Source organism: Oenanthe melanoleuca, unplaced genomic scaffold (assembly GCF_029582105.1).
Source record: "Oenanthe melanoleuca isolate GR-GAL-2019-014 unplaced genomic scaffold, OMel1.0 S007, whole genome shotgun sequence".
Classification (NCBI taxonomy): Eukaryota; Metazoa; Chordata; class Aves; order Passeriformes; family Muscicapidae; genus Oenanthe; species Oenanthe melanoleuca.
This window is the reverse complement of record NW_026612656.1, coordinates 85,728-113,006: the sequence shown is the minus strand read 5'-3', so window position 1 is coordinate 113,006 and position 27,279 is coordinate 85,728. Positions and strand designations below refer to the sequence as shown.

The following is a 27,279-nucleotide window of genomic DNA, read 5'->3' as shown; positions in this document are numbered from 1 at the left end:
GTGATATTAGTGAAGTTTTGGAACAAAAGCTTTGGGAAGTGTCAGAAATGAGCAATGTTTTGTCCTTTTTTTTAGTTTGTTTTAGCTTTTGTGATACATTATGAAATCTTCTGGTATAAGTTTGTTTCCATTAGTACTTGGTAGGACAGCTATGAGAGCAAGGGGAATGTTTATGGTTAGAACACAACCCTGAGAAGAAAGGGTACAATACAACTCCAGCTCATTCTGGGTAACTGACAGTGTCGAAACGGGTTGTTCTGTACTGAGTGAACATCTCAGCAAGAGTTCCACCTCCTGTCTGGAAACCTGGTAGTTAAGCCAATTAAAAGTGCACAGAATCAGCTGTAAAGTGCTTCTAATGCATACCTTTAAATTGAATTACTAGCCTTCGAGTGTGCTGGAGCAGCATGTGTTTTGTTAATCAGGCACTGAGTAGCTCTGGCCAATTTTGTTCCTTTTCTCATTCACGTCATTACAAGCAGAAAAGAAAAGTCCTTCATTTGAGCAACTCATGTGAGGAGGCTTTCAGATCTCATAGATTATGACTGCTAATTTCACTGTTACTTTTGCAGTGTGTCATAAAGTGCAGCATCCAAGAGCAAGGATTGCTCAGAAATTATCAGAGGAGAAACTTACACTCTACAGATAAACAGTGGAAACAAACCAGAGGATAGATGCCATTGTAAGGGCTGTAAAAATTTGAGTCGATGGTCATTAGTAGCTGGATTAACTCAGTTTTAAGAAAAATAATTTAACATAGCTCTTTTCTGCATCTGCTGGTTGGCAGGATTGGTATTTTTCATATGCAGTAAGCCACTGTGTGCCACAGAGTAGTGAGGCAATGAAGTAGGAGAAACTGAGCTGAGATTTGTGAAATGGGCAAATATTTAAATTAGTAAAGGAAAAGACTTCAGCAGAATCTTCTGAAATATTTTATATGTAGGGAAGTGTTAGGCCAGTGGCAAATCTATTCCTGGGAGGTGTAACATACTGCCAAACTCAGGAAATGAAAAAATCCATCTACTGCCAGTTGTTGCCTGGTCTTACTCCCTCTGTGGGTTTGTGTTCATGTATGAAAATACAGATCCTCAGGTTGCTTGTGAATAAACATTAATTCATTACTTTCAGCATGTTTCCACCAATTTTTCCCAAGTGAAACATTGGCCTGGATTTAGTGGAGGTAGAAATATCAGTGATATTTTCCTCCATTCTCTTTCCCAAGAAATGTATTCTAACACCTGAAAAGTTGGTAAGTCATTTGGAAAGATAAAATATAGGTCATGCTTCCAGAACTTATTCACTGCAACCTCTAGTGTTGCTGCTGCTGCCTCCTGCTCAGTGGGGAAATGTGTGCAAATCCCCTGTGTAGATAAAGCCCAAGTGATCTCAGATCAGTAACATCCAGTATTGACAGGGCAGTCACATTTTCTTTACTGAGAGAAAGAAATCAAGGTCACCTCACAAAAAGGAAGTATTGCTTTCCCTATATTTATGAGGGGATTGGTTTTTTGCTCTGCTAGTGAAGGGTTTTATTTTTGATTAGTTGGTTAGTTGAGGTTGATTTATTCATTTATTTGGTGGGATTTTGTTTGTTTAGTTTTTTTGGTTTTTTTGGTTTTTTTTTTTTTTTTTTTCAGATAGCTCTTGCCAATTGAAGGCCAATTAAAAACAAGGCAAACTGAGAATGACCTTATTCTTCAGCTGATGACAGAAATTGCCAGGCAGGGTTCCCAGTGACTCAGAAGCAGGGATGAATCTATCTGACATCCCAGAAACACTGCTTTCCTCTGACAGAAGTTTGTATCACCCCCCTTGTTGCAAACAAAATAGGTCAGGGTCAAGAATTTGGCATTTTTCAGCAAAACTTTGTTCCTCTGAGAATTTCCAGATAGATTCACTTTGAAGTGAGGGAGTCAAAAGGACTAAATTATCATCTTGTCAAAGCTACTTCTCTTCCAAATGCCTGTTTAAAATACAGTGGCACAGATGCTCTCTGCCGTAACCAGAATGTTTCAGAGCAGGATGTTGTTTAAATTTCACTTGTTCTCTCAATGTTCTTTCCCATAATAATGTCAGTCCTTTTGAAGAAACAAACAAAGGAAATAAAAGCTGAAATAAGGCGGCTCTGTAAGCATTTGTGGGGGAATCTGTTGTGTTCCATGCTCAACAAGAAAGCCTTTGAAAAGAAGCAACTTGTGGGAATGCTTGGAGACCAATCCCCCTCCTTCCCTTCCACGTGCTCTGTCCTCCTGGCCTCACCTTTGAAAAGTGGTCAGCTAGAATGCAGCAGGAGAGAAAAGGACAAGCACCTGGAAAGCCAAAGAAGTTTAACAATTTCAGTCTCAGACTTGAAGACTCATCCAGGCGATGTCAGAAGAGCAGCAGACCAATTTCTGTTCCTGGTGGGAGCACCAGGGCCAGGTAGACAGTATCCCACAGGAAATTATGTCTTCTTCAAATTATAAAGGACAGAGGGAGAGAAAGGCCACTTTGCTTCTTATTGAATACCTCCTTTCATGTTTGTGCTCAGATTTGTTGGATATTTACGGATCAAGTCACAAACTACTTCCAGTGCATTCCATCCTGCAGAGGCCTTTCTGTAAATACAGGAGAAAAAGGAGGAAGATGCCTATTCCTCATCTAGCCTTTTTTCCATTTTTATTTTGTCATACTTTTGGTTTTGCACTGTTGGTTGACATACAGTGACTTAAAAGGGAAAAAAATATATATCTCAGTGTATTAATATTTTTAAAGGAGATTCTGTTTCCCTCTGTGTAAAACAGAGTCAGGTGTCACTTCCTGCATGACCCCATCCCTCTTCCTTTTCTTAAGTGTTTCAGCACATGAATTACTGTCTTTCAAATATTAATGCAACTAGTGCTTGAATAAAATAAACTATCCAGGTGGTTTTAGTGTTGTGTTGTCCTTCAGTGCTCATAGTAAAGAGGATTTTTAATCCAGCTGAATGGGGGCATCCATTAATGTAAAAGCCTTGCAGCTCAAAATCATTTGGAATAAATAGGAGCAAGGAAGAGAAAAAGAAAGAAAAAAAAGAGACGAAACAGCACTTTCCACCTAAATTCAACCATACACTTGAAATGCATTCATTTTTGAATAATGTTCAGAAGCTACAGAAAAGAAGTAAAATAAGACAAGAAATGCTGTTACCCATTTACCAACTGGAGACCTCATTTTGGCACATTTAGGAGCCATTTTTGCACCTTCATTTCCTTCACATTAGAAAGTCATTCTCCCTCAAAGGAAAAAAAACTGTATATGTATTATATTTCTAAAAGAAGATCTTTTACTTCCAGTCCAAGGCATAGAAAATCATAGATGCATTCATGTCTGTTCCATGTTCCTTGACCAGGAGGTTGATAGGTTGATCCAGCTGTACTGCAGAAAGGTTCTGTATTTGCTTTTCTTCTTCATTAAAATTGACAGTTAATTTTAATGTTATTTTGGTGCAAATCCTCGTTTTCTTCAACTCTTACCACCTTATCCAATACACAGGAATTAGAAACCCCTTAGAAATTATTAAATTTTAAATTATTAAATTGGTCTTTTTTTTTTTATTATTTTTATACAATACTTTTTTTTTGCTTTCATTTTATTTCTGTTGATTGCAGGTGCTTTTCACCAATGTTTATTTTTGCTGTTGTGGATATTTGGAATCAGCTGCTTCAGTAGGTCTCTGATATATTGGTTTTATTTTAATCAATGTAATCAAAGGCATGGAGATCAGGAATGGAATGGAAGGGGGGAGCTTGCCAAGAGGGTGAACAGTGCTGAGGGTTTGAGTGCAATGTAAATCACAGGGCATTCCAAAGTCTGGGAAGCAAGAAGGAAAAGATAGACCAGTCTTTTCCCATCTGACTGTTAAATAAGCTTATTTTGAGAGATGTTCAGCAAAGGCCTTTCTCCCTCACAGCTCTGTTTTTTCTATGCCATGAGCCTGCAGCAAAATTGCAATCCTTTCAGAACGCCTGCACTAGCACAGACGCCTGCAGGAGGGAGGATAAAGCCCAGTAGCATTTTCAGCAGGAGCTCTGGACCAGCACAGTGTTCCAGTGAAGATGCTATTAACATCTGTTTGTCTGCTGTTCATGGTTTAAGTCTCAGTGGGAGCTCATCTGCTGGGGGAAGGGTTTCAAGAAAGGTCAAGTGAGAAATACACTCTGCCCCACCCCAGGTTTTGAAGGGTTTGTTTTCACTGTGGCTTTGTTGTTTTTCCTCAGGCTAAAGTACAAAGTCATCTGGACTGAAAAACACATGTTGCTCGTTGTGCATAAGAGATGGGCTTTCCATGTGTGGGAAGCAGCACTGCCATTCACCTTTCTCTCCTTCCAAACAGTAGGAATACTTGCAGAGAATCTCTCTGAGCAGAAAAGTTAACCTGCACTTCTTCCTGCTGTCTTCCAAATACAGCCAATTATCTTTGCCAGTATTGGAGATTTCTCTGTATAGGTGATCAGTCATTTCTGCTGAGCTGTGGTGGGATTTCCTCATTAAAAGAAGGGACAAAGAGAGAAGCAAACTATCATTATGAGTCTAAACAATACAAACTTCAACTAGACCAGAACACCTCAAAATTGGGATATTTTGCCCAAGGTTTTTCATAGACTCCAGGGAAGGAAAGAGTGGTATTTATTTTAATGTTATTCTTTCTACACATTGGTAAGTTTCTGTTTGTTCTAAGGTGGCAGAAATGGAGCTAAGCACTACTGTTTATATTTGCATTTCAGCAGGTTTGACGGTGACCTTCCTCCCCCAGTTCACCCAAATGAAATTAAAAGATGCAAGGGGAAAAGTTGTAAGTTCTCGAAAAGGACTGTCTTCAAAAGTCATGCAATAATGCTGTGGATGGATTTTAAAATAGGCCTTGCTAAATTTATGATCACTAATAACATTTGTAGTTACAGTATGCAAGCAAAGATAAGGCCACTCTAATTTCATGCTCCAGGAACTGAGATGATTGCCCACGGGGGGTCAGGAAGGATATTTTCCCTCCATGCAAATCCAGCACTGCACAGCTGCTTGGGACCCATAATCACCCCTCCCATCCAAGGAACATGCCTGGCTTTAGGACATGCTGAAGTGATGGGCTGGGCTGGGGCTCTCAAGGCTTCTTATTACCATGGGCAACTCCAGAGCTCTTCAGTTTCAAATGCTGTAGAAATACTGAACGAAATTCTGCTAATTCTCACAGCAACTCCTTTCATTTGAGTGTGGTATCTCCAGGATTGCCAATGACCAATGTTGGATTGTCTGCTTTGTTACTTAACATATTCTCTAAACTTCTCCAGAACTACATATGTGAAACACAAGTAATTCAAGGCACCTAAAATACTTTGAAATCCTCCACTAGAATTTCTCTAATCTTAGGTTTGTGATCACTTCTGAATTTCTGAGGTAATGAATCTTTGGTGATGAAATTATAGCTAACATATATATATGACCTATGTGTTTATCATTTACCTATGTGAATGCCAAACAACAAACAAATTAAAAAGACCATCCTTATCTAAAATCTAGTGAAAAAGCAGAGAAATGGATGGGAGAAACTAGCCTTTGATTTCAAGGATGTTAAATAAGTTTGTCAGGAATTGAATATAATGCCATTTTTTTTAAAGTACTTCTAAAAGTGAATTACAGTACATACTTCAATATTCTCACTCAACAGATGAAAAAAAAAAAAATAAGACAAAGCAATTAAGTGAATCAGTCAAAACCTTGGAGTATTTTGGGGAGATTTTGACATTTGCCCAAAAAAGAAGAACATAATGTTTAATCTGTCTTAAATGGCTGGTCCTGCCTGTTCACATGGAGAGAGAAAAGAAAGTAAACCACTCATTTATCTATTCATATATCTAATTATTTCATATGAATATAGATATTTTCATATCTACTATTTTTATAAAAAAGGTTTTCACTGTTGAAAGTAAATGTTTTGTAATATAAATTAAATTCCTATGGTTATAAGGAGAAATTTCAGCAATTTTAGTCCAGCTGGATTTGGGATAGATGCTATGAAGTTTGGAAGTTTTAACATCATAAATAAAATACTTTGCCCAAGTATCTGCTGCCTCTGTTTCTCAGTAGCCCAGACAGCTGGAGAAGAACAGCATCTGCCTCCACATGTCAGTCTTTGGATGGAAAAAGCAGACATTTTGACATTGTATCCAGCAGAGAGATGCACCTCACAAAGGTTTTGTTTGATAGGAATCCATTTATTTATGTTGGAGTGCTTGATGTTAGCTTGCTCTAATTTTTTACCTCGCTCATGTGCTCCTGTTGCTACTCCCCTGGGTTCCTTCAAGGACCAAGACTACAGTTAATTTCAGTCTCATTAAAATCCAATGTTTACTGGTTTCAAAAGCTGAAGATTTGCAGATTCCAGGCATTTGATTCAGATTGCCAAACAAGCCACATGCTACAGACAGAAACATCTCTTTACTCTGTCCCTGAGCAACAGCAGGAGAGGAACTGAGAAGACATTTGTGTGCCCTCAGCCTTTGATGAATTTCTGGGTATATAATTTCCCTGTACCATGTCATGTAAACTAGGTGATACAGACAACACAGATAGGGCTTGCAAAAATAGTAACCTGAAAATTTTTCCTTCAGAACTGCACAAAGTAGAAGCCAGAGTGGTCCAAAACTATTTTTGACTGTTCTTCAGAGTTTTGTTTTATCGAGTAAATGCTATGTGGTGAGCCAAGAGATGAGCCCATTCACACAAAGAGGTGTATCAATGCACCATGGGCAAAGCAGCACATCAGCAGGTATATTTTGGCAAGGGTAGGAATAGAGGGCCTGGTGGGAATAGTGGGGCTAATCCTACCTCTGCCTGCCTTTGTTAGTAAATGCCTGCCTTACCTCTGCATTTTCAGTCTCTAAATCATCAGTGACAAACCAGGAGATTGACAGGAGCTGGCTGAGATGGACCCCATTGATAATTTCCTGTGTAAGAGCCACAGGTACTATGTTTTCAGTGCACTGGAGGTGACAGCCTGATATTAAACCACACAAAGAAATTAGTGAAACTAAAGCTCAGTGTCTAGTTGATTCAGGCTGGTCCAATTTTGAGCAATTTTCTCAGCAAGCAGCAGTGTTTATCCTCCAGAGCAGCCATTCATTTATTCCCATTACAATTACATGGAGGTAAAATGTAGTAATGTGGCAGAAGCCAATTACCCACTGTATGCTTGGGTACAGGGGTGTTGGTGAACACATGCCATCCATCTCAACAGTGATTCTGTCCACTAATAAATACCCAGGAAAGAAATTTACAACAGACCCATGAACAATCCCTTGGTACTGAGACCCATTTTAAAGTGATTTAATTGACAATAGCCAACTGAGAGTGTAGGTTTTAAGGTTTTTTTGATTATTCTTGTTATCATCTTAGAATATTTGCAGCTGGTTTTTTATCTCTGACTTTCCTTTTTGTATAGATTAATATCCAGCTTTTTTGTATTGCCTTGTATTTAAATATTTATAAATAATTGAAGATTTTGAACAAAGGAGAAAGCTTTATGCAGAATAAAAGTTGCAGTAGGCTGGGAAAAATAGGTCTTAAACCTTCAACTCAAAACATGGTGGGAGTAGATGTCCCACATCTGTAATAGTGAGTCTAATTATGCTTTTGTTAGAGATACTGAAATTGGATACTATGCCAAAATAGCAGATTAGGCAGGGAAAAGAGTCTATATTTTATCTTTAGCATTGGCTGTATTAAAGTCCAAAGGAAGTTCAATAAATACCTGTCAAAAAGCTTTGTATTTGAAACTGTCAACAGTATTTATATTTTTTGCTCTGTCTTTCACTCTGTTTTTGGTTTTTTCCTCTTTATCCTTCGCTAAGGTGTAACCAGTACCTCCTGATTTTATGATTTTGTCATTAGTTGTGTTTCATAAACCTATGTGTTGGCAGTAGTGTGCCTCAAAATGCAGTATCCCAGAGGAAGCAAGCATTTATCCTGTATTACATGGCATCATAATGCAACACAACACAGCTTGAATTGCACTCTCCAAATCCATGCCCCAGAGGTGAAGTGTGATTACCCAAATAAGCATAGAAAGAAAATAAGGACACTTTAGAAAGTAAGAATTAACTGGCATCTTGGGAGAGAACCGATTTTCCCGTCATGCACTCCTCTTCAGCAGAGAAGCAAGGAAAATAAAACATTGCTGGTGTGATATAAAATAAAACACTGCAGGTGTGATGTCCTGTGCTCTGGGTGTCAGAGCAGCTGGGATATATGGAGTTATGCTGAGAAGGGCACAAAATCCAGACAGGGACCCCTATTTTAATACCTTTCTGTCTTGATAGTGAGCTCTGTCACTACCAATAAGCTTGTGTCAGAGTCAGGAGGAGACCTACATAGTTTCACCCTATTCAAGAAGTAAGTACCCATTACATCTACACTGAAGTCCTAGTGTAAGGGAAGGAATGATTGCCTAAAGTTTGGGGCAAAAAATTGTGATTCTGGAGCTATGAGTTCAATTGTATCCTCTGTCTCAATGCTGATGGTTGATTTTGAGCAAGTTGCTCACATCATCAATTCCCATTTGTTCAAGGCACGTAATAGCAGATTCCTGCTTCCCTTGGGGGGGAAAAAAAAAAAAAAGTGTGAGAGATTATAAGAAACAGGGGCTTTTAGAAACCAGAGGGGTAGGCAGAGGACTGAAATCTATTTGTGGAAGCCCTGAGAGGTGTCCTTGAATTTCAGTTACCTGGTGCTGATAGCCTGGAGTATTCCTGGGTCTTGTTTTTCTCTCTGCCTCAGACATGCTCCCAGAAGAGGCTCGGATCAGGGTTTTGCTGCAGTAAGTCCTGCAGTGGCAGCAAAGAAGGAGGATTAATGGCAAATTGCTGGGGGAGGGCAGGCTCGTTTGTGTAAGCTCCTGATAGACATCCTTATTGCTGAGAAGCTCCTCAGAGCATCTCAGCAGACTTAGCAGTGTTTCTTTCAAGCCAGACTTGACTTTTTTGATGTTGGGCTAGCAAGAGAATATGAAGCTGAGCAGCATTTCTCTCTACAGTATGGTCTGAGCATTCCTTCAGCTGTTTTTTTTTTTTTTTTTTTTTGGTAGAAAGTTGATCCAATGTTCCTTCAGTGCTTTTCTATCCCACAGGACAGTGTTTCTCAGAATCTCTGTGTATGCCTGCCACAAGTGAAAGGCAGCTGGTTTTCAGCCCCGAATGTCACCAGCCCCAGTGAGAAGACATTTGATCTGCCATTTGCCCAAGGACATTTAGAGGAAACCCCTGATGTTTTGAAAAGTGCCCTGGGAACATTCATCACCAAGGCTCAGAGCAAAATGATTGTTGATTGTGCACAGAAGTGTATGGCAGTAAGGAAAATATGTCTTTCTCAAATTTTCCTGAGAAGTACTCAGATGAACATTCTCTCAAAATAGGCTGTCCTTCCCCTGGCTTCCTGAGCTGCACAAATCACAGGTAAATCCACCTAAAGGCTACAAAACATTAAGCCAACATATTTCCCCACGATTTTATTAATTCTATCTGTAAAAAAATAGATGAAAAATAGCCCTGCTATAAAGAATATCTGTGTAGAGAAGGGTCATCAAACATCAGCCATTCCTTAGCTATAAGCATTTGCAAAACAGGTAGATAACATGGAAGGGAAATTCTTATTGGATAACCTTGAATAACCTGATTTTAAACCTTGCTTGGCTTAGACTGCAGTAATAATGTAATTGATTGATTTATTAGAAAAATAAGGATGTCTCTTTATTGTTTTAGGTATGTCTGTAGGATTAACCACGCAATAAATAAAATGAAATCCTGTGTCAGTAGATTTTAATACCAGCTGTCCAGCTGGCCTCTTCTTGCCATCATTATCTAATGTGCACACACTCTCTTTTGTAGAGACCCTCCAGACTGCTCTTAGTTCTGTGACAAAATCTGTAAGGACAAATATGAGTTTTTAGTGCACCAACAGGTACTATTAGGAGGAAAAAGAGGAAAAAACCTGGCTTACACAGAAGGGAGGAAAATTTCATTATTTTCCATAATTTCTATTTCAGACTTGGAGAAAGGCTGGACTACATGGTAATTTATTTGGTTTTACTGATTATATCAGCTATTTGGATCACATTCAGAAACTCACCAAATCCAGGCTATTTTGAAGAGCATGTTAGAGTGTTTTTTGCAGGAAACTTCCTTTCAGTCATCCTTTCCTACCTGGAAAAAGGAAGGAGACTTCAGTTCGCATGTCCCTGATGAATGGGCTTGCTGGAGCAAAGCATTTCCTTAAGAGTTGTTCTCATGCTGGGACTTTACAATACAAAACTTCTGTAATTGCCTGAGAAGGGACAAGGCAGTGCTCCAAAAAACACTGCTGAGAGGTGATGGAAAAACTTTAATATTTGTATTATATCATCCCCAGGAAAGCAGGAATCTCAAGGCACTGTGGAAGTGTAGCAAGTACTTATGGTTTAGGTGCTCAAGCTGAGCAGATCAGATCAGAAAGTCAAAGATGAGTGCCTCAGCTCCCTGTCCTTTGCAGCTGGATGTGTCAGATGAAGGATCTGCAGGTCCCTGTGACAGCAGGAAGGGCTCAGAAGAAGGATGTCAGCCCTTCCTGTGAGAGAGAAGGCAGGGAAGCATCCTGGAGGTGCCTGGCTGCCTGGGAGACGTGGCACATAATTACTCATGGAAATCAAAGTGCAGGAAATACATCCTCCCTAAAACAGGGAATTGAGAACAAAAAGCAGCAAATAAATTAAAGCAAATCACAGTGTATAGCTGGCTTTTGTGACTCAGTGGTAGTCAGGTGTAACAGGCTACAGGGGGTTCAAATTCTTGTGTTCTGCTTGCCAGGAGACAACCCTAACATGAGGTGACAAACACAGCAGGCTGGAAGAGAGGGCTTGTCACCTGCCCATGGCAAAGGGCATTTCTGGCCTGTTGGAAGAAGATTACCCCTCTGTAACCATTCTCAAAACCTTCTACTTTGTTAGCCAAAAAATAATCTCAGGAGGACAGCAGCACTCCAGTGTCTCCCCAGCAGCTTCGGTCACCTGAGAAAAGTTCTGTCAGTGGGATTATTTCTCTGCTGGTAAACTTCCCACCTGACATTCATTTACATGATTGAAATGTAGACTTCAGATGCCTGACTCCATTCCTTTCTTCACTGCTTGACTCCCTGTGTAGCCATGGCTCCCATGGGGAAGATGTGTGAGGTGAACACCAGAAGGAAGCACCAGCACAGGAGTTAACCACATGGTGAGCTGCCATACAGTGGGGAAAGGGTGAACTCAGTCTTAAAAGGTATAAAACAGGTGGGGAGGGCAGAGGAGGAATTGCTATTATCCTACACTACCTTTATTCTATATAACCACTTTATATAACCACTTTAACTTTACTGGATTTATTCCAGGTTTACATAAATGAAGGTAGTACCAGGTTTAGGTGAATCTAAGGGTGTCTGATAGTATCCAAAAGGCAATGCAATGTTGAAAGCCCAGTCTTCAAATAAACCCCATACATTCTGCCAAATCTAGCAGTGAATTTTAAGAAGAAAGGAGCTGCTTTAATGCTTTTGAGCTGGAAACTTTGGAGATGCCTCTGCTGTTTCTTTGTCTAGCATTTTCATTATTATGCTATATAGTAAAGAGTTAGCTAGTAATAAAGAGAGATTAGAGGTTGAATCTGTGATAGCTCTAAAATCAGAAACAATTGTGATGTATAATTAAGTTTAAAAGGCCACAAAGGAAGAGTTTCTAATTTTAACATAAAATGCACAGCTTCAGTTATTAAAAAAAAAAACAAAAAAAAAAACTTGGCAAATTTTACAAAAAGTAATTGAAGAAACCACATAAAGATTGATTTTTTTTTTTTTTTTAAGACTAGCAGACTAAAGGTCTGGTAAGTATACTTTACATTTTTTTCTGTGTTCCAAGAACTCTAACCTTTTAGTGCATGTAATTTTTTACCTAGTATTTACTCAGTATGGGGAAGTGTAACACACTGAGTGCTACCTTTGTGTAATTGTAGATTTAATCACTGATCATCTCAATACCCAAATCCATTCTGACTAATACTAATGCAGATAATTCTCACAAATACATCACAGCTGTGTGCATGAGTAAAGACACACTTGATTGCTTCACTTTGAGATTAGTGTTTAGCTCTTCTTTCACAAGAGAATAATGCAACTATTCACATTACATGTAAAATTTTCAGTGTCTACTGACATTAAAGCTACCAATGAAGCAAAACTATGATTGTTTTGAACCCCTTATTGTCAGAGATTGGGAGGGAAAAAGTTTGAAGTTTCAGTGCAGTATGAAGCTCATTATCTATTTCTGTGTTAGGAAATTGGTTTTAATTCTTATACTGTTCTAGAGTTTTTCAATACAGCATAGGAGAGATAAAGACAAATAAAAATTTTGTCATTTTTCAAAAGTATGGCTTCAGTTAGACTGCAGCAAGGTAGAAACAACTGTATTATTGTGGTGTGCATCATTAAAAATACAGTAACCAATACTTGCTGCACTAAACTTACAAGATTTTTTTCCCCCTTATGATAGAGTGACAAATTTAACTGTGGAGGTGAATATTAACTTAGTGATTAGGGTCCTTTCAGTAATGGTGCCTGGTTTTACATGGTTTTTGCATAGCTTGTATCAGCTGCACACAGTAAATCTTCTATGTCTAGTAACAGTAAGAGCAGAATTCTCCTGGAAGGGCAGAAGAGTGGCTGTGTGAGTCAGGTCAAAGTTCAGTCCAGACCAGGATCCTGCCACTGCCAGTGATTAACTTGTTGGACTTTTGTTCCATGAATTTGTCTATCTGCTGTTTTGAAATCATGTGAACTTTTTAAAGAATGCACAATATCCTGTGACAATGATGTGCATTCTCCATGGATAAATTGTTCTGTTTGGGATTTGCTTCCCTAAACTCAAACATGGTGTGCCAAATGGTTAACAACTCTGGATTTCAAATACCCTACCACTGAAAAATTATTTGTTATTTTTAATGCTAAAGCATAGCAGTTATTTCTGAGCAAGTCCCAGTTAGCCTTCAGTTACCAGTGTAAGGTACTTGAGAAGTTTGATGTGGGATCTCCCAAAAACAGATATATGCAAACATTATCTACCTAATGCTATTAGGAAGAGGCAGATATAGCAATTTCTACCTCTGATAATGGTGTTCCACTTGCTTACAGTTTGCTTTGCAACTTTTCATGCAGCGGTTTTGAAGACTCCCTTGTTTAAATGTGCTCAGTACAGAATAACTACTGTGTTGCTTCACAGGTATAACAGAGTCCCAGATTGACCCAGTATAATTTTAATTTCCTGAACTCGTCTATAACTGTGTTCTGTTAAGCAGCTGCCATGTTTCACCACAGTAATAGGTGATGATAATTCTGTGTAACATGAGAGATACAGAGCACTGAAAATAAAATATTATCATGCTTTTGGAAAATAATGCTCGGGCAACAGTGGATTCTCACCACAGATGCAGTGAAACGGAGATTGCAGATTTGTCTAATGTTGCCAGACACCATCCCCTGAAGAAGACACCAATAACTCAGATTTGGCTTGGGTGAAGACTCTCAGTGGTGGCTTTGCTAAGCCCTGGAACTGAAGGATTGAACTGCTAGTCTCCAGGTCCATATCAAAGGACAAGAGAGACTGTCACTCCCTCTCCCCCTTGCTTCTCCTTTCTTTTGCCTTCATGTTAAGCAGGAAACACATCTTCATTCATGGCTCTCCAGCAGTGTGGTGATGCTTTATTGACAGAGCATTAAAACAATACTCTATTTTTCAAATCAACTAGATCCCCAGTGTATAACAACAAGACCACAGTAAAAATACTGGTTCATTAAGCTCCTAGGTGACTTTATGTGCCCAACATGAACTGTGAGTGACAGGTTAAAAGTTCAGTGCAGGTACTGATATTAGCAACATTTCAGCAATAACCCTTTTCCACAAGTAAATTGCTCCACTCTATTAATTAAGACAAAAACCCATTTTCTTTCTGTTGTTGCTGGATGTATCATTCACCTTAAATTCCTGGTTATGCCTATGTCTGCTGATCAATGCAGAAGGAAGAATGATCCTATTTATAGATGAATCTCTTCAGTCCAACACATGCATTATTCTAGGCTGATAGAAACCCAGTAGAAACTTCTCCCCTGCAGAGTCCCTCTTGTGTGCCATCAGTCAGCAGCTGTTCTATGTCTGCTGCTCTTCTTTATGCATTTTTATTATTTTTCTTCCTGAAGTAAGCAGCAAGTTCAGAAGTACTGTGTTTCAGCAAGTTGCTTATAATCTCTACACTGAATAGTCATAGACACATATATTTTAAATAAAGAAGTGTGTATATATGCACAAAAATAGGATTACCCCCAGGGAGAGTGTTATTTTCCACCATCTGAAAAGAAGTCACGGGTGTCTCTGATGCCTGGAAGTTCTGGACAGGATACATTATTCCTTTTGACCATTTCATCTTTTTTTCCTATGTTTGCTTACCTGTCAGTCTTCATGTGCTGAGATATTTCTGAAGAGGTGGACTATGATCAGTCTAGGAAAATGCAAATATTTGCACATTTAAATTTCTCTCCCTAATGGTTGAAATCCACCCATGTTGTTGAAGGGCTCTGGAGGGCAATGGAGTCACCTGTGGTCACAGATATCTGGTGCCAGCAGAGCAACGCAGTGTCTCAGGAACGTGTTCTGCCCTCCTGTCTCCTGTGGGTTTGCAATTCAGCAATACTAATTGTTCAATTAACAATATAAATGAGCTGACGGCCTCTATTAGAACAGTTGGCAGAGTTCACATATTCATTATGTGTTTAAATCTCCTAATTAACCAAAGATTTTATTCTATTAAGGTAGGGAAGTATTGCTTACTGACCATTTGCACCACTAATTACTACATGCAGAGAAAAAAATGTATTCCTTCTATAAATGTAAAAATTATATGTCTTTTCCCCCACATTTTTTTGTCTAAGACAGCCTAAGATCATTATACAGAAAAAGAAGAAGCCTTCATTACTTTATTGCAGATGTGATGACCTCGGGTGAGAAAAACTAGAAAGAACAAGTAGAAAAAAAAATATGAGAAGAGACATACTGACTTTTATCATTCCTACAGATTCAGGTTGCTTTGTCCTTCAGCAGCTATCATATATTGTTTGCCATGAGACTTGCAATTAATCAAAGAAGGTTTCCTCTGTATTTGGTGTGCCAGTGACTCTGGGAAAGGCTCTGTCTCTGGATGGAAGGACTTCTGTTTGGCAACTTACCTGCTACTGGTGCACAGTAAGATCTGGAATGATGAGCAAAGTAAGAAAGAGGGGAATGGTAAAGAAAGGATACACTTTGAGGACAGAAAGAAACCACTTGAATCCTTTTACCCTTGTCTCTGTTTTCTACCTAGAAGGGAATGTGAGGGGAAAGTTAAAAGACATGTAGAAATTGCCTATAAGCAAGTTTCCTGAGTCTGTTCTCTAAGGCCCTGTCATGTTGCTGGCAGCAGAGAGAATAATCTACAAGCTTGGAAAACACAGTTACAGTGTTGAAGTTTTTGTTGTTGTTTTTCTTAAATTTTCAGTAATAACCATGACAGTATCAGTGTGGTCAGGGTATAATGAGAAGGGATATTTCTTCCTCTGTGCTATAAAATATTAATGGTTTTGAGCTCTGTGCTAATAAATATAAATTAATAATACTATAGAAATCAACTGTCAGTCTAGCTTGTGTTCTGGCAAGATAAAGGGACTTCAAATGCCATTTTTGTCCCATCTGAGCCTACTTGGGTGGTATTTTTGCATTTAAATATTCAGGAGAGTCTGGGCTTTTTGAGTGCTGTAAAAATATGTATTTTACAAGTTTAAATTCCTGGGCAATGGATTTTAAAAGCTACCTTGGGACTTCTGAATGCTGTTTCTCAAGGGCAGTAGGGGAAGTCATGAGAGTGAAAAATTGCCTGGATTCTGATGGAAATGAGAGTGCTTATTCCTCTTAGAACTTTGCATAATATTTGGTTAAAGTGGCCTTGCAAAGGTTAATCTTCCTCCAACAAAAAGGAGAAGAAGGTTGTCCTCTAAACCTTTCACCTAATACCTACAGCAACAAGTCAAGTACAAGTAGAGCTTTAACTCAGTGGAAATAGTTTACTGTAATGTTTCTGCAGTGCAAGCACTACATATTGCCATTTTTATTCTCCAGTTGTTCCTGCCACCCTACCACCATCAGCTGCCTGGAAGACTGCAGCCTTTCCTTTTGGATTTGGCCCTCAGTGCACTTACCTCTGCTTCTGTCATGTTAATGTTAAATGTTTGCTCTGCCCTTCACAAATGAGCTAGATTAGATTTGGAAATCCCAGCTAATGATGAGTGCAGCTTTGTTTTATGGGAAATATTTTGCATGGGCAAATGTGATCCCAGTGCTTTGGGTACTGTGGGCACTTGGAGCTGAGATTGAAGCTGCTGGGTCTGAAAAGAGACTTGATAGGTTGGAAAATTTCTCCTCTGAGTCATGCTGTAGAAGCTGTAATCCTTAAACTGGAGCTTTCTCATTTTGCAAGAGCAAACTGAAATTGCTGCCTGGCCTGGGATGAAAAGTTGCCTTTCTGTGGTGAATTTTCAGGCTGAGTTAGAAGCCATTGATTTGAAGAATACTTGGAGAAAGCTGAGAATAAACTTCTCACGGGACAGAAAGTAGCATCTGTACATTGTTGCTTTCCCACTGAAATTATTGGATTAATGGTGCTGGATTTTCTTCTATTGTATAAATTGATAGAATTGTGGAACCCTTTAGATTGGAAAAGGCTTTTAAGGATCATTAAGTCCAGCTGTAAATAAACCACTGCCAAGCCCACCACTACACCCTGTCCCCTTGTGCAGTACCTACACAGATTTTAGAGACCTGCAGCAAGGCTGACACAACTGCTTCCCTAGGCAGCCTTTTCCAGTGCCTGACAGCTCTTTTGGTGAAGAAATGGTTGCATTTAGAAATCTAAACATGCTCTGGCACAACCTGAGACTGTTTCTTGTTTTCCTATCACTTGTTACCTGGGAGAAGAGACCAACCCTACAAGGCCACCAGCTCCTTTCAGGGATTTGTAGAGAGAGATAAGGTCTCCCTGAGCCAATTTTCTCTTCTAGTCTAAACACCCCAGTTCCCTCAAGTGTTCCTCATAATCTTGTGCTCCAGAACCTTCACTAGCTCCATTGCCCTTCTCTAGAAAGCCTCCAGCACTTGCCATTTCTCTCTTGTAGAAAGCAGCCCAAAAAGAACAGTCTTTGAAGGTGCTATGGAAGCCTGGAGCCACAGATATGTATTTTTGTTATTATAATTAGAAACAAATTTTGTGGGCACTGCAGGAGCTGCATTAATGGCAAGGGAAGTGATGAAACTGGATGAGGCTGTCTCTTAGCTGCAAAGCAACAGGTACAGGCAAGGAGAGTTAGACACAGATTTCCACAGATTTCCAAGGTCTGTTTTCCTATGATCTCAGCATCCAGGAAAATACTCTTTCATTAAATATGCATTTTGATTTCTCTAGGGTGATAAATTGATATTACCTCAGCCTAGCTTAATCTTAATTATCTATGATTTCCTTCAACCCCCAGAAAAGGTCACATCAGTCGTCACCAGACAAATGTGTTTCACATGTTGTGAAGGAAGCCCTGTAATGCACAGGGTGTTTCCTCTGGGAGGTGGGCTCCAAGCACTGTGCTCAGAGCAGGGTAGCTCAGTATGGATAGCAGAGAAAGTAGCATGATGCAGAGGGAGCAGCATGTTAGGACAGGCTATTGCATGGGTAATATTTGTCAGAGATGGGTTCCTTTGCTCTGAAAAATTAGAAAGAGGTTCTCATAGGAGTGACACTGAGAGACCTTTTATGCAGAACTGGCTGGATTTATGTTTCTCAAAAGATGTGAGCCTAGGGCTGGATTTCTGTGACTCAGATTGGTGCCTTGCAGCCCTGCCCTGAGGGCAGCTAAGAAAACCAAACCATGTGAGGAGGAAGCCAAGGGAGGATGACATCCCAGTGCAGTCATATCTTTGTATAGAAGATTACTTTCTCTTGAAATAGAAATGACAGGTGTTGTTTATTACAAGCCTTTCTACAGTTCAGCACTAGCCCAGCTTCCTTGCCCACTGTGTGTATTCAACTACATACAGAAAGTCAAGCTGGCAGCAGGGGATGTATATGAGTGATTAAGACAAGTGATAAAACTGAAAGCTACTGACTTTGGTGAAGATTACCACTCAGGAAACATTTGGTACTTTCTGCAGTTCACCTCTTGGTCAGATGGTTAGAAAGTTCTTGCTGCAGCTTGTGCAATGTGTATGCACAGGTATCATCCTTGTACCTTCCCAAATATGTTACTGGATTAGTAACAAATTATTTGCAAAGTGGAAAGCAGTACAGTCACTCTATGAGTTCAGCTATCCAACTGAGCATACTTTAGATACAGTTCATAGCAAGTAGTCTATAGTTCTTTTGCTGGTAATTAATATTCTTACAGCAAATGAGCACTTCTTTTTTACTCCAAGTGGATAAATAGTTGGAAAAATAAAAATCAAAATATTTTCACTGTACAGTGGAAGTGGTGGCCATGTTGGAGATGTTCAAAACCCCTGAGCACCCAGCTCTGGCTGATGCTGTGTGAGCAGGGGTATCTGGACAGGATGATTTCCAAAGACCTCATCCAACCTCAGCTATCCTGTGGTTGTGTAGTCAAGTGAACATAACATCTCTTAGTACAAGAGAATGCAGGCTTTTGCATTGCAGATTAATTGTTGATACTTACAGGCTTAAATGCTAAAGGCTAGAATTTTGAACTCTAGCTCTGTTTAAATTTGGAATCCTGGGTCCGAGTCAAAGGAATATACACATATAAAGAACTGTAGACTTCACTCAGGAGAAAGACTTGCAAATATTTGAGAAGGGAGCTGAATCACTTCACACTCACATCAGTGAAAAACTGAAGTAACTGTAGAGGGTGGAATCTGTTCTTCAGTGTCTTATGATGAGCAAGTAAATTATTTAGCACTTTTTTAGATGGAAAAAATCAATACCAAGAATGTCAGGGGAAAAACAAAGCTCATCCTCAGCCTCAGTGCAGGATACTAGCTCTTCCTATTTCCACATTTCATTCTGCAATTACAAGTACCTGGACATGCCAGAGTTAAGAGGTTTGCCATGTGTGCAACCCTTAGAAGAACAGATTGGTGCAGCATATCTATTTTCTCAGCAGATAAACATGATTTTTTTTCCTGGCGGGTGGTTTGGAATTGTATTTGGGCAGTCAGCTTTGCATATGGATGCCAGAACACCTGTCACTCAAGAATGTATTTATAGAAACTGTAAACTAATTAATTCCCTTAAACCTCCCAGTGGTTTTTGATGGCATGTTATGATAGTCTGTCCAGTGGGGATTACATCACTGTTTTTCTGGATCTAATTTGCTTATCTGCTTCCTTTTTCCCTTCTACCTTTTCTGTCTTGCCACCTGCCTCTAAAGCAAAGATAGCAAAGCTCTGTTCCTGAAGAGCAGTGTGCCAGCTCCTCTCTTTGAGACTGCAGGGCCTTGCTCTGCCTGCCAGCAGCTCCCTGGCTCTACCTGGAGATCCAGGTGAGACCTGAGCACAGAAGGCTTTCTATGAAACAGTTTCAGAAGGCTCAGTGCTGGCAGCTTGCTGTCCCCCCAGCTTGAGCAAGCTGCTTTGTGGCTTTTTGCACACCAGGGTCTTTGGTACCCCCTCTCTCTGTATGGGTACCCACCAGAGAGCTCAAACTGCTGCTCCTCCCTCAGTGAGAAGGAAAAATGTGCTGCAGCCCTGCTGCTCACCTGCACGGAACTTGCAGGGGCTGTTAGCCTGTCAAATTGGGCAGAAATTGGCCAACTTCAAGCAGTCACAAAGAGGTAAATTGACAGGCAAGAACATGACTGCATAAAATCATTTCATGGGAATTACATGTGCCAGGCTAAAGATGAGGAATATTTCAACATTCTCCCATTGATAAGAAAGTATTGTCCTCATCCTCTGGGATTTCTTCAGCTGTCCAACAGCTCTGTGGCTCCATGCCTACATTGTTCCTTCATTTCCTGATCCAATGTTCAAGCCATATTTCATTCCTGGGAGCAGAACACTGTAACTCTGCCTGCACGTGTGCTGTGGAATAAAGGGGCTCTCAAACTTTCTTTTGGGAGTGGTTTCATATTGCATGATATAACTGTGATTTTAGTGGGCTAACAGGAGAATCAGCATCATCAACTCCTCAGCCTAGTGATGATAAACTTTCTCTAGGAATGAGAATATCTTGGACTTAGTCCCATTCTTTTTTGTATGACTACAGAAGAGGATTTGCAAGCAAAGGGAGAAGGAAAAAGTGGGAAAGGTAAGCTGAGTGTTACATGTGCGTAAAGTTATGTCACAAATGCAACTGTGCTTTTTTCTACCTATTTTAATTTTTATTTCCAGTCTTTGACACATACATACAGCCAGACTAACTACATCCACAGGTAAATGTTCATTCTGGATAAGAGCTTGCATCTGACATAAGTGAAGCCTCAGTTCAGCTCTTTCAGAGCTTGGATTCACTGTCTTCCTTTGCTTCAGACTTTCTGTGTACTTTTGCAATGCTGCTACTCAGGAGAGGTCTCCAATTTCCTGCATCAAGGAGGGAAAGTAAGGAGAAAAAACCAGCCATGCAGTGGACACCTTGAAATGACTGGCTGTAAAGGCCTTCTTCTGTGCTCTGTGGCTTCAGTTCCTGGCTTTAAAAGGGAGATAATGATTCACTGATGAACACTTACAGGCTGTGAGTTGCTCATATAGTCTTATCCTAAACTATGCTAGGTTTCTGCCTTGCCTACACATCATGCTTGGGCACTGTACAAGCAGTTGATATGAGCTTTCTAGAATAGTCTCTTTTGTGAGATATTTGGTTACTTGTGAAACACAATGAAAAAATTAGGAAGATGTGCTGACTGAGAAGGTATCAACAACATTAAACCATTTACTCACATAATAATGTTAAAATATCTGAGACTTTATTTAGACATTATTATGTATGACTCTCATTTAATTACATAATTATTTATCTAATGAATTATTTCATCAGATATATATTCAAATTATAGGATTTAACATGCCTTAGTTAGTGTGGTCTAGAATGAAGTACCTAATGGAAATGTACCAGTTTCATCTAATTTTCAGAAAACAGCAAAGGCAGTTCATCATCTTAACAACATCTTATTGATGTTGGTAACAATACATTTGGCACCAAAACACATAGAGAATCACTTCTATGTGAGAAAAAAAATTATTTAACTGGATAACTAATACTGATTATAGACTTTTCAGATGGCAAGATCTATTAATGAGTAAATTAGGATTAAGATACTTGGCCTCATTTCTCATTTCTATCTGAGATTTTCTGCATGACTTTGGACAAGCAAGCTGAAGATTTTGTGTGCTACTTAAACATTTCCTTACACCCCAAAGTGGTGATGTTGCTTGTATAATTCTTGACCACTGGAAGCACCTTCAAAACCAGAAGGAGAAATCAGCAGAATGCTGATTTTTGCAATCATGTGGAACTGGCTTAACTCACTAGACTATGAGAAACTGTTTCCTCAGCCACAGAAACCCCACCAATATAAAGCCAGTAAACTTTTAGAGGAGAAGGATATCTTTCCTTTACACATCCTTTATTCCTCAGGAGTTTCTGTGAGCAGTGATACCCATCTGAGCAGCAGCACAGATCTGAAGCTCTCATTCCTAGCTGGCATTCATCTTCATGGTCATGTGTTTGTATGTCTTGACTACCAAGAAAATGAAATTAAAAAACTTATTCTGATTGATTTACTTTTTTGGTGTCACTCCTTATTGTTTGTAATACTGCACATACATCTGTTCTGCAACATTAACATTTCTCATATTTTTTCTAGTCCTCAATGTTTGACTGTTCTATATAAGCTGAGATACAAAATTTTCTTCCTGGGTTAGGTACCCAGCAAGTTTTTTTCTACAGAATATGACATATTTCGTTACTTTTGTTTCTCTCTTCTTCAGTAGATTAATTTTTCTTCCTTTGAATGTTAATTGAGAGATAAATTATCATTTTGAATGCATTCATCTTGTTTACTGACGTTTTTAAATAATTTTTTTTTTATTCTTGCCATTGTCCACATTGTAAGGTAATGATTGCTGAAGAAACTATTACATAATAGCTGCATACACAAAATAATATTATTTCCAAAATGTTCTGTCATGTTTTGCATCTCTGGAGCAGTACTGTGGATATTTCTCAAAACAAGTTGACCATTATGGATTTCGTGTTATCAAAGCCATGGTTGCAACTCTAGGCTGTTTGGACTCCAAATCATCTCATATTCTTCAGATTCTCTGGAATGAGTTAGCAGAACAGCTTTTACTGAAAAAAAAAATCCAGCTGACTGAAGAAAAGCCCTCAGGTGAGTTCAACCTGGTTTTTGTGTTAGCCATGTTTAAACAATTTACAAAGGTTCATAGGTGTAAATCAATGTCCATAACTCCTGCTGAGTTTCAGAAGTTGACTAAAAAATTTGAATTTGTGTTTTGGCCATCCAGGCCAGGGGCTGAGAAGGAAGGTTTTAAGTAGGATACTTATTTGACAGCTGGATCCTCATGTGCAAGCATGTTTAAATGAACTTTCACCTGAATTGACTGTAGATCACAGACCCTTGAATGCTTTGAGTTGGAGGAGATGTTAAGCATCACCTAATTCTAAACCCCCACCCACCCACTGTGGGCAGGGACACACACCACAGGGGCACTTGTCACCCTCACAATTAAAAATTTCTTCCTAACATCCTACCTACATCACTCCATATCCCTGGGAAAAGTCCTTCTGTCTGGCCCTTCAGGGGTCCCTGGAGCCTCCTCTTCTCCAGGCTGAGGAATCCCAGCTCTGTGCTCATAGCAGAGGTGCTCCAGCCCTCTGATCAGCTTTGTGTTCTGCTGCAGACCCAGCCCAGCAGGTCTGTGCCCTTCTTGTGTTGGGGGCCATTCAGCTGAACACATCCTTCTCTGGCCCCTGTCCTATCCAGACATGAAGCTTTTAAGGGGGTTTTGATTTTTTTTGTGCCAGAGAATTTAATAGAATCTATTCATCCTTATGTTTACCTGTAGATATGCATGAATACAACACAACTTAGGCCTTTCTTGCTTTATTCAGAAGCCTTTTCTATTGACTGTATAGGACAAATTTACTTGTGCAAGACAATGTCTTGACTGAGTAGGTGAATCTGACTGGGTAGCTGGAGCATACAACAGAGGTAGAATAGAGCTGGGGAGGACAAACTGAAATTTTCACAGGCTAAACCAGCACACTTAGAATATTAAAAGTAAGTAGAATTTTGAATTGTAATCTTTAGCCAAATGGCTACACTTCAAATTTTTACAAAAGAACAAGTATCAGTTCTGCAATGTCACAAAATAACCTTAGTTTTTACCACTGCTTAAGCTAAGCATCAGGTTTTGGGAGTGTTTTTAAACTTAAAAAGGGATGTCATGATCAGGTTCTTCATTCCAGCTGTACATTGTTCATATTAGTTCTTAATATTAATGTGCTTCTTCCAGATACGTTTGTATGTTTGTGCTATTTGTTGTAAAGTATGACAAGTAAAGATGCTGACTAAAATCTAAAATGCTAGAGAGAAAATTAAAACCATCTAAGTATTCATTAAGTGTCCTTTCAACTTGATGAGTTGCCAAGTGGAGCTAGCTGGTAAAACCATGACTAAACGACTTGTGTCAGAATTGTCTCACTTTCTGAAGCTAAAATTTATCACCAGTAAGGTTTTGTTGCAGCAAAGAGTATTTTCTTGCCAGTTTCTCTCTCTTCTTCTCAGCAGTCTGCCAAAAAAAAAAAACCAACCTAATTGATGTTTCATTTGTGATCTCAGAGCTGTTGAAAAAGTAATAGGTTATTTCACTCATAGAAAGTCAGGACTCTGTTTCTTTTTTGCAGATGGGACTTTCTTCTGCAGGCAAACAGATTTCAAAATATGAAAATTCTCTGAGAGAGAATCCTTCCTTTTTCCACATAGCACTATTTCCAAGGTAACCTGGCCACAAAGAGTACTTCAAAGAGATTGGATGGTGCTGTTTGTTTGAAATAAAAGCACAATCAATAAGGATATCTAAGCATGAAGTGGTGAGAATGCATTGCTTTATGGAAAAGCAATTTTTATTTTGATACATTGAGAAATGAATGTAAAATAAAAACCCTCAGGGTTGGCTTAATGAAATCTCTTAATGCCTGTGAGATCATTAGACTCAATTAAGTGTTTGACTGGCAGTTACACTCAGCCCTTAAGAGAAAAATCATGTTAACATACTGGACTACAAATATAAGTGAAGTTACCTCATATTGCTCCATGGTTAAGAGCTCACTACTGCAGAGCTTTCAGACAACAGGAAATTATTCAAAGACTCATTTTACTTCAAAAAGCATGTTCCAGCAACCAGCAGAAAAAAAAATGCTGATGGGAAATCTGTGACTTGTGGAAAAGACATGGAGTTGTGCAAAGCTTCCTGCAGGGAGCAGGGCCCAAGGGAATCAGGTTCTCATCTGGTTTGTTCATTCTGGGCAGATCAGCACACCTGTGTCACAATGCTTGGTGTGCAAACTGCAGCAACGCTTTTTCAAAGGAAAAAACCTCAAACTTGGAAGAGAAATTATTGTATTTTCTGTCCTTATGATGAGGAGACATCCAGATTTTGTGTTAAAATGCCATACATGGTGAGAAACTTTATGTAATTTTATTTGTTCAGGAGCTGGCCACCCCACCAACCAAAAACATCTGAAATGTTCCTCTCTATCCAATGGGTTGTTCCCTGACATGAAAATTTTTGACAAAGTTTCTCTTAGGCTGTTACCATTTGGCCAGTGAGAGTGTCTCCTTGACTGGTAACAAAGGAGTGCTTGTCAAACACAAACAGGCTAATAATTCCATTTCTTTGAAGTTTGTTTCAGAGAAGCCACTATGAAATCCAGGAAAAAAAAAACAAAAACAAAAAACCAGTAATACAGCTGTCAGTGCCTTGAATGAAAATTACATGAATGATCTTTGACTGTACTTCAAGGAACCAGTCATTGAAACTGCAGAACTTACTTTGAGATGAAATGTTTGTGCCAAAAGCATGACTTTTTATTTTTTAACTGAATCTTTTGTTTGTTTGTTTTTTTCTCAGAAACTGCATAGCCATGTTGAAGATCTTTAAATAACCACTGAATACTTCTGTTCTACCAGCAAAGTAATGTTGTACTTTTGATTGTCAAAAACATTTAGATAATGAACACCCATTGATTCCTCCATAAAGATATATGGGGGGGGGGGGGGGGGGGGGATGGGGAGATATTCTCAGTTCTGGATTTCAAATCCTTCCATTTAAATCACAGCAATAAAAAGAGCACATTGGACATGGCTTAGTTAATTCATTTTGTATTGCTTTTATTTTGATTTAATGAGAATGCTGTTAAGGAGAGCACAATGCATAAGGAGAGCTGATGGCTGGAAATGGGATCTATTTAGGTTAGAAGTCAGGTACAGATATTTAGCAGTGAGGTTATTTAACCTTCAGAAGAGCTTACTCTTACCAAAAACTGTGGTGAATTTTTCATCCCTGCAATTTGTTTTTTAACCCAGATTGAACATAATTTAGGGCATCCCTATTAACTGGGCTATATGGGACATCAGGCTAATGAATAGGAATGTTCCTTCTACTATGTATGAATCTATGTTGGTGGAAGCACAGAAAATTCTACCTCTGTAAAAATTAAGAAACATTCAGGTACCTGAACATGGACTTTGGCTAGAGGTAGTTGGGAATTTTTCACTGAAATGATGTTCCACCTTGCAATTTCCAAGGCAGACAAAAAAGAGTAGGATAGCATTTTTTAAGTGTCATACCTTTCTGATGGAGAACTAAAATTAAAATTGCTATTTTATTTTATGTTAGTTGACCTGAATATGAGTATTGATTTTGTTTTGACAGTGATCTAAACTATTTTCCTTCAGATCAATATTAAATAAATATAATATAAAATAGCATTTTGCCATAGATAAATTTTACCTTTCTAGAACCTGAATTCTTTTATAAGCTGAGATTTTTGTCAAACACATATTCAGGAATGCATTGTTTGGAATCATATGACTCAGCTAATGTGTGCTCTTGATGGTTTTTATTTGGTCCTAAGGCCTGTCTGTCAGCCTGCTATGGAAGCAGAAGACAAAACTGGATTGAGAGAATAAGAAGATGAAATTTTATGCTGGAATAAAACTGAGTAACAGAACCACTTATTTCTAATAAATTCAGATGTTTTAACTGAATATGTCAAAATGGGACCTCTTGACATTTCTGAATGCATTTTATTTCTTGGAGTTTGTTCAGTGTTCTCATTCTGCATCAGAATGATTCCAAGTTTTGCAGAGGTTTGACTGAATTTTGCCCAGTTTCTGTTTTCAGATAAATTTTTGAAACTTCATCATGGAAGACTGGGGCTCACAGAAATAATATGGTTATGTTTTTTCTTTTTTAAAAAACAACTTTTCTGGATGGAAGGGATACTGACTCTCTATTAAGACATATAAAAGCAGAAAAAATGGATGAACTTTGAAGGCTGAGCCATAAGCAAGTCACAAAAAATTCTTAAATATCTTGCTTCATCTTCCCTACAGTATTTTACTCACCTTTCAGTATTAACTATTTCTACTCCAATTGAAAATTCAACAAAATTCATTTAAAATGCCTCCATTTCATTTTCCTTGAAAATACTGTAGATATTGATATATATAGATATAGATACAGATATAGATATAGATATATTGGTATATAGATAGAGGCTTGACAGTCTCCCCAGGAATGAAGGCAGAGTTTATTGGGTTTTTAGGGAACACAGAGCATTAAATGTTATTGGGTGCTTCACAAAGCACTCTTGGAATAGAGACTGGTATTAAAAATGTGAAGTGTAGAGATTCTGATGGTGGATAATAGAAAGATAAAGAGAGAGAGAAGAAAAAAGTTGTAGGATAACTGTTGTGTTAACCAAGCCTCAAACAGCCCATGGGACTGGGGGAGGAGTTGAAGAGTAAAAGTGAGATTACTCGTGGGTTGAGATAAAAGTAGCTTAATAGAGAAAGCAAAAAACAACCACACAAGCTGTGAAAAACAAGGAATTAACTCTCTGCTTCCCATCTCCAGGACAGCAGGGCCCCATCACCTGTGGTGGT

At 38.9% G+C, this 27,279-nt stretch overlaps 2 long non-coding RNA genes across 3 annotated transcripts; one reads left to right on the top strand and one right to left on the bottom strand.

The window, feature by feature from the left end:
* Nucleotides 1-1,294: 1,294 nt before the first annotated feature.
* On the bottom strand, nt 1,295-14,965 carry LOC130266271 (uncharacterized). Its single transcript, XR_008842805.1, has 4 exons — nt 14,510-14,965; nt 10,138-10,211; nt 8,738-8,837; nt 1,295-4,504 (listed from the first exon to the last, which is right to left on the bottom strand). It is a non-coding gene; the product is annotated as an uncharacterized LOC130266271 (long non-coding RNA).
* Nucleotides 10,939-25,380, top strand: LOC130266270 (uncharacterized). 2 transcript variants are annotated; one of them, XR_008842804.1, is made up of 4 exons: nt 10,939-11,255; nt 22,296-22,476; nt 24,015-24,106; nt 25,241-25,380. It is a non-coding gene; the product is annotated as an uncharacterized LOC130266270 (long non-coding RNA). The 2 variants fall into 2 exon arrangements; XR_008842803.1 differs by lacking the exon at nt 10,939-11,255 and adding an exon at nt 20,009-20,396.
* Nucleotides 25,381-27,279: the final 1,899 nt, after the last annotated feature.